The sequence below is a fragment of the Numida meleagris genome, chromosome 5, assembly GCF_002078875.1.
Source record: "Numida meleagris isolate 19003 breed g44 Domestic line chromosome 5, NumMel1.0, whole genome shotgun sequence".
In the NCBI taxonomy this organism is placed as follows: domain Eukaryota; kingdom Metazoa; phylum Chordata; class Aves; order Galliformes; family Numididae; genus Numida; species Numida meleagris.
Genome location: NC_034413.1, coordinates 59,331,662 through 59,339,446, shown reverse-complemented (window position 1 = coordinate 59,339,446; position 7,785 = coordinate 59,331,662). Strand labels below are relative to the sequence as shown.

General features: G+C 37.6%; 1 long non-coding RNA gene across 1 annotated transcript; it reads left to right on the top strand.

Moving 5' to 3' along the window:
* On the top strand, nucleotides 551-4,513 carry LOC110400334. The gene is made up of 3 exons (XR_002439757.1): nucleotides 551-961; nucleotides 3,248-3,372; nucleotides 3,982-4,513. It is a non-coding gene; the product is annotated as an uncharacterized LOC110400334 (long non-coding RNA).

Genomic DNA, 7,785 nt, shown 5'->3' with positions numbered 1-7,785 from the left:
AGAGGAAGAGAAACAAACATCCTTCACAAAATGCATGGGGATGTATACACTGTATTGCTACTGGAGTATCAATGTTGTTCCAAGTGACTCACATAAAATCTTCAACAGAAGGGCAGCATTAATGCTAGATCAGATTCTGTTTTCATGCACCAAAGAGTCACCTGCAATATCAAAGGTCTTGCGACTCTGGGGCTAGCTGACTTCCACTCCAAAGGAGCTGGGGGAAAGAAAGGTAATATTGAAGAAGGGAAAATAAGAAAATTTTCTGCTTTGTTTAGTGAAAGTGAGCAACAAGATGCCATTCAACCTTGGAAAGAAAAGAATTTAATTCTTGGAGAAGGTAGAATACTTTGTTCTGCTTTTTATTTACATATTTGAAAATTTTGGAACAGATTTAAAGTGTGAAAATTAAAAATAAAAAGTATATTAAGCTTCCGTTTCAGAAGAGTTAGCCTTTTAAAAGCAAAACTAGATTGCAAAACAAAATTGGATGCTTTAGAATGAAAATTGATATATTTCATTTTGAAAATATCACCAGTAATCACCTGGGTCTTCAAAGCCACTGCTATTATCCTACAGCCAGTGAAATGGAATCAGATATACACACCTTTGTATTCAGTGTAAATCTGCTCGGTGAATTTGTTATTTGCTGAGGAAAGCAGGCAAATATAAAACAAGAACAAATATCTTCTGTCTGATCATCTCTCATTCCTCTTAGCTAGAGCAGAGATGATAGGAATTTTCCTGAGAGCAAAATAAATCAGTCATCGCATGGCTGTTGGCATTCACAGCCATCTGGCAAGGCAACTTCAGGACTGTGACGTCAGCTAGGTATGTCATAACCTGCACAGTGCCCTGCCTCTAGCGCTGCACAAGCTCCAAACAGACCAGTGAGAAGAGGTGACAAAGTCAAGTACGCAGAGTGATGGGGCTCTCTCCCTTCACGATCTCCAGGAGCAAGGTGACTTAACGTAGGCCATGTTGTACTTCTATAAAGAGCAGTACATGTGGGTTTACCTGAGTGGAAGCTAATCTGGTTTGTAGTTAATTAACTAGTACTTGGCTCTGCTCCTATGGAAGGTAATGAAAGGACTTACGGTTCAGTTTTGGTGTGATTTTTTTTTAATTGCAAGTTTTGTAGAATGAAACGAAAAGGAAAAGGTAATCCAGAACAGTGCCTTATATAAATAGAGAAGCTGAGAGTTGTTTTAAAACTGCTAATTGGCTCACTGAAACATGTCAACTTGGCAAAATAATGATATTTTTCTCTCCAATATATGAATAAGGCCAAAATGTTTCATTCACAGTAGTTGTAAAAGACTATTTCATTTTCCTGTTTTCAGTTTTGTTAACTGTAAATAGTTATCATTTTATACAGGATTATCCTAATTGTTTTCCTTCAGATTTTTAAAGTTTTTAAAAACCCATATCTTAAAATAAATGTAATTTAATATTATCCCGTGTAGAGCCAAGTGTTGGACTCGATGATCCTTATGGATCCCTACCAACTCCAGACATTCTGTGATTCTATGATTATATAATTTAGAATCTATGCATGGCTTGCTTCAAAGTCATGTATACATTCTAAAATCATAGTTTAAATCAGTATTTCAAGGGATGCAGAAAAATTTTTATTTACCAGGAGTTCTTTATTATGAAGAAATCATTTCTGAAATACCCAAATTTGTGTATGACAGAAAGTCTTATATTTCCATGAAGCTTGTGTTTTGATAATACAAATGAGGTGGAATTATTCTATTTTTCCTATATCTTAGCTCTAACCAATGATTTCAATTCAGATCAATATGATTTCAAATATAGTACATTTGCTGCAAAAATGTTGATGTTTGAGAAGTGAAAAGATAATTTCCGTATAGTGGAGTATGCTAATCAATTACCTCAATTACTGCTGTAATCTTTTTAAGCAAGAGTCATTTGAAACTCTGAACATGATTTAAACAATCTCAGTGGAAAATAGAAAATAATCTTTCTGACAACAGAGCTGAAAAGGTGACTGCATCCTCAAAGCACAGATGGGCTGAGCATGGAGGTGCTCCGGTGCTTTGTGGCAGGGCTGGGAATAGTGCCTGCAAGAAACTTTGGGGAGCATGTGCCAACTCCACAGCATTTTTTTCAGAGAAGAGAGGATGGTAGTCAAGGACACAGTCAAAGACAGAACTCCAGTCGCAGAGGAGGACAACAACCCAACTTTTCTCTGGTTTGCTTGCTGTCATTTGTCAGGCAGGGCATTTCTGCTGCACTTTAAATGTAAAGAATCCTTGGCACAGAGCAGAGTTACCACAGCATATGCTGTGTGTCATCAGAAGAAAAGCAGAATGAAAACAGCTCGCACCTCAGTGCTTCCCTCCTCCTCTCCCTAACTCTCAAACTCTCCAAAATGGGAACTGCATGACGGAGTGCATCCATTGCAATTCACTCCACCATTACATGGCTGTGACTGTGAGACAAGCTAGATTCTGGGTTTTAAATCAAGGATGATCGATTCTTTTCTCAGTGGATTTTTTTAAAGCTCTAGAAACTGAGTGATATTGTCTCACTTGTGAATGAGAATACAAGACTTTTCTGTAACATTACTCCTCAATTGATCTCCAAGTGCTTTATAAGGAAGGTCAGTGTTAGCTCTTTTTGAAAGATGGGGAAGGAGGGATGGTTTCCCCAGAGGCACTTGTTGGACTAGTGATAAAGCAGGGAGCCGAAATCACTTCCAGCTTGTGTCCTCATCAGTAGTCAACCAGCACCCTGTGCCCTGTTACTTTTAACTACTAAAATTTGCATCCTAAAAAGGAGGTTGTATATTTCTTGGCATCAGTTGCTTGTGCACCTACATGGTGCACGGCTGCCCCGTTCCTCATGAATAGACATTGCCATGCAATTTCTGATTTGCAATTTTTGGTTCACCATTTCTGACTCCAGAAATTCCAAGATGGATTCCTCAAATGTTTACCTTTTCTGTCGTGTTCAGAACCAAAAATGTCACACTTGAAGAGCTGGCATTTCACTGACACACTAATTTCTCAGTCCATTTCTAATCCCTTTTTATTTAGGGAAGCATACTAAAGGGTTTTTGAAGCCATTTCAAACTTAAGAAATTTTGTTCCAAATAAGATTAATTACTGTGTACAAACATGCTGAATAATTAAAAAAGACATTGCATATGGATGCAGACCACTTTAGGATAAATTAACTAATTTATGCCAATGCAATAACCCAGCATTTATGTGCACAGAGTGCAGTGCTGCTGGGCAAGACATCACATAGAAAAGGGCATGATTCTTCAGTGGGACTGACAATTTATCCTCAAGGACACAAAAATATTGCAGTGCTCCTTTAAAGGATCACTCTGTTAAAGAGGTAAGAAAATTACAACTTCCATGTGCAACTTGTTTATGAATTATAGTGGCTGGGAGAATCATAGAGGAAAAATGTATAAGCAAATGGATTAGGAAGTTGGAGATGATTCACATAAATGTCTTCTTTCCTATTCCGCTTAATTAACTTATGAGTAGATCGATTCTCATTGGTCTAGTGGAAATAAAATGAAACAAGTGTTAAGAGAAAATCTGAATGTAACTGCTTGCTATATCCCAATTTTAGATGTTGCAACAGCATAGAATTTTTCCTCATTAAATTTTAAAAGCTTTCTGACTTCCTAGAATTATAGCAGGGAGTTGTAAATGATGTATGAAATGAAATGTCCTTCCATACACAAACAACATACAGTGTGAGAGCTTTGGAATTACTATTATTATGCACTATTTGCAGTAATACTTAGATCAGCCAGCCATTAAGATAAATAAATAAAAATACCCAACAAGACCAATAATTTCAGGGAAAAGAAGAAAAGATGGCGATATTTTTAAGTACTCAGTTTATTTGTAGGGAAACTGTAGTGGATTTGTTTACATAACTAAAACTTTTTCAGTGGCTTTACCTCCTCCTCCCATTTTCTCTTCTCTGTAGACAGAAATTCCTTCTGAGGAGGATGGCTCTTATTCCTGGATCAAAGTCCTCTTTATGTGTATTTTCACATTCAGCAGTAGAAAAGAGTTTTAAAAAAACATGACAGGCTGAAGTCAAACAACTTCACCTGGACAGACTACACTGAAGTCTATTTGAGCAAAAGCACTCTGCTTGTACTCAGTGTGGATGGATCTAAAGTTTAAAGTCTCATTTACGGTTTCCAGCTGACCTCACTGGTAAGGTCTTTCTGCAACTTGTTATTAAAAACTTATAATAACAATATTTTGATAGCCTTTAAAATGCTTCCCTCTAGTACTACTATCTTGGCCATTTCCTCAGAGGAAACCTACTCATTATAGAAATTTGCAATAATATGGTGAAGAAATACAGCAATATTGCTAAAATCCAGATTACTAGCTCAGAGACTTCCCCAGGGCCTCAGGCTGCTATTTAAACTAATTTTCATGTAAACAGCACCATGAAGATACAATACTACTTGTGGAGTATTTTTTTTGACAGAGCGGAAGCTACCACCCATGTTTCAATCTTGGTTCAGTTTTCATAACTTGACTATTTCCTGTGTTTAAAATTACTTGGAATCAATTTTTTTTTGCTTGCTTGTTGATTTTTAAATTTAGTCTTGCTTTACCTCTATTCTATTCATTTTTCTGAATGTCTGTGACGTGTTAATGTATAATATATATGCTTGCTCTCTTCTCTTTTCTCTACCAAGTCAGGTGTTTCAATAGTGTTGCATTTTGGATTGTTTTCAAACCCAGTTCAGATGGAGAATCATAGATGCATTAAGGTTGGAAAACACCACTAAGGTCATTTAGTCTAACCACCTACTCATGCTCACCATGCCCACTAAACCATGTCATTCAGTGCCACATCTCCACAGTTCTTGAATGCTTCCAGGGAAAGCGACTCCGTCACCTCACTGGGCAGTCTGTTCCAGCGCCCAACCACTATTTCAGAGATGAAGTTTTTCCTAATATCCAGCTTGAACCACCCCTGGTGCAAGTTGAGGTTGTTCCCTCTTGTCCTATCCCTGTTACCTGGGAGAAGAGGCCAACCTGCACCTTGCCACAACCTGCTTTCAGGGAGTTGTAGAGATTGATAAGGTCTCAGCTGAGCCTCCTCTTCTCCAGACTGAACAACCCCAGTTCCCTCAGCAGTTCCCCATTAGACTTGTGCTCCAGACCCTTCACAGCTTCACTGCTCTTCTCTGGACACACTCCAGGGTCTCAATGTCTTTCTTGTAGTGAGGTGCCTCAAACAGAGCACAGTAATTGAGATGTGGCCTCACCAGTGCCACGTACAGGGGATATACTAATATACTTCTATGTTAGTGAAAGGTAAAGCTAAGAAATGTTCCTAAGAATGTTTTTCTTCCTTCATGTCTGCCTTGTCAGCACCCTCAGTGTCCAGTGTACTTGTAGTAAGCATGCACAGACTATAAGTTGGTTATATTTAGTGGAAAATAGGGGAGTTTTATGGCATGTTTTTCTTTTTGTTGGAGTAGAAACAAAACACCACAAAATTTTAGGATAGAGAAGGAAGCCAGTTCTTTGGAGTGGTCTGCATGGTGTGTTTTGATCTTGGGAAGCCATTGATTTGTCAGCCCTGAAGCTGGTCAGCAGGTGCATTTCTGGGGAACTCAAAGAAGTTCTAGTAGCAAACCAGAAAAAATTCCCCAAAAGCAAAACAAAATGTCATGCCCAAGGAACCACATCTGAAGCTTTAATTTCGAACTCCTGAGCCTTGCTTGGGTTCTGTCACAAACCTGCCAAAATCAAAATCATTGTTCAAAACGTGTTGTCACCTTCAGTGCAGTGAGTGAGGATCCATGCAGCGGTAGTAAGCATACCTTGAAATGCAAATTACTGACTGCTTTTCCCCACGGTCCATGTAGGTTCAGTAGCTCATTGTAAGACTGGCTCTGAATCTCTACTGTCAGTTGTTTCTGTTTGAAGTGCTGGCAAAACCCACCTGGTGATCAAACACCTGCCAGCTGTGCGTCTCTTAGCCACTCGCTTCACCTCTGCTTGTGCAAGTGCTAATGCTCAGCCAAGTTCTGCTGAACTGCTGTGAAATCTTTCTGAAAGTTTTCTGAGATCTTTGCCTGCCTGTGAAGGGCAACACGTTCACACTGTTAAAGATTCTACCACGCCCAGAGGCCACAGAGAATGGTTTATGATCAGAGGAGATCTGGGATTTGAATAACTTAGTGAAGTTTCATAGAAAAACTAAAACCTTTCACAGATGAGTACAGACAACTTAGGATGTGATATGCTGTGCAAAGACAGGCTTCACAATCACTGCCTTGTGTAACTTACAAATATTGTGCAATGGTTCAGATGCCATTGGATTCTTATGCACAAGGCAGTTGATCTATAAAACATATGGTGTTCTGAAATATCGATCTCTTTTGTGCCAGCAAGTAAGAGATATTAGTGTAGCATGGGATTCCATTTGTAACACTGGGATTAAAGGCAGGGAAGTGGAAAATTGGAATAGACCTGAATTCATATGAAGTGGAAAGTACAGCTGGCAGTTTTACTAAAGCAAGAGAATAACAAATAAGTGCAAGTATTTTTTAAAATCATTTTTAAAAATCATGAAAGAACTACTGTAATGATAGAGTAGATGTATCCAAATGGATGTTTGATATTAGATTATTTTTAATTTTTTCCAGTAATGTAAAATTACAATACAGTGACACACAGTATAATGCAACAAAATTAAGAGTAATACCAAACAGAAAATGAATAAGCTTTTTCTCTACAAAGTAAATACTCATCTGTATTGCAGAGTAATACCCAGTCTATGTCTTCACTCACTCCCATGATGTACATGTTTCTAATTAAATAAACAAATACGACTTTTGCTCAATACTGCAGTGTCTAACCTGGATCCTCAACTGGTAAACTTATTAATACTGTGAATAGATTCTTCCTTCTTCCCTCAATCTCACTGTTTTCCTCTGATTTTTGGAAGTGTGGGATAGTTGAGGAGAGATTCCAGAAATCACAATTTTTAGGTATGCTCAGACTCCTGCATAATGAAACCCATTTTTCTTTTTCATTTTTCTTTTTTCCTTTTCTTTTACCACTTGATTTGTATTGAGACTGATATCTCGTGTTTAACCATCACATCAGTTTTGGAAGGTATTCAGTCCTGTTGTGAAGCTCTTGAAACTGGCAAAGTCAATCAGCACACTGTATTTAAAAATAAAAATGAAAAAAATAAAATAGAAGCCTTCTTATTTGCGGAGAATTTGCTTGGAATAACTAAAGACTATGATTCTTGTGCTTTTCCATGATGGATTAAGTCCTTTACTGTGTGGTATTTTCTCTCCATGAGGGCACTTCTATGTTGTAATTAAGTTTCTATTGATCTTTTTTTGGATGAACAGATTGAGCACCTTAAGTCTTTTATTATGAGCAGTTTTCAGTCCTAGGATCACTTTTGATTTTTAAAGATGTTCAAAGGTTAGGTGAACTCTGCTAAAAAGTCATACATCTCTTCTGCGCTGCACCTCACAGTACTTTCTTCTTCTCATTTTTATTTTTTTCTTTTCTGCAATATTGCAAGATGAAATGCTTTAAAAAAATTTAGCCATTATCATTAGGATGAAATAAAATGTCACTTTGACGCAATGGATGATGAAATTTTTACAGTAAATCTAATTCTGTTCTATAAAAATTAATGGAAATCTTAAAAATGGTTTCAGTAGCAGCAAAATTATGCCAATATGAAGCAGTTCGGAAACTTCAAATTCAGGTGCAGTCCAGTTCTAAG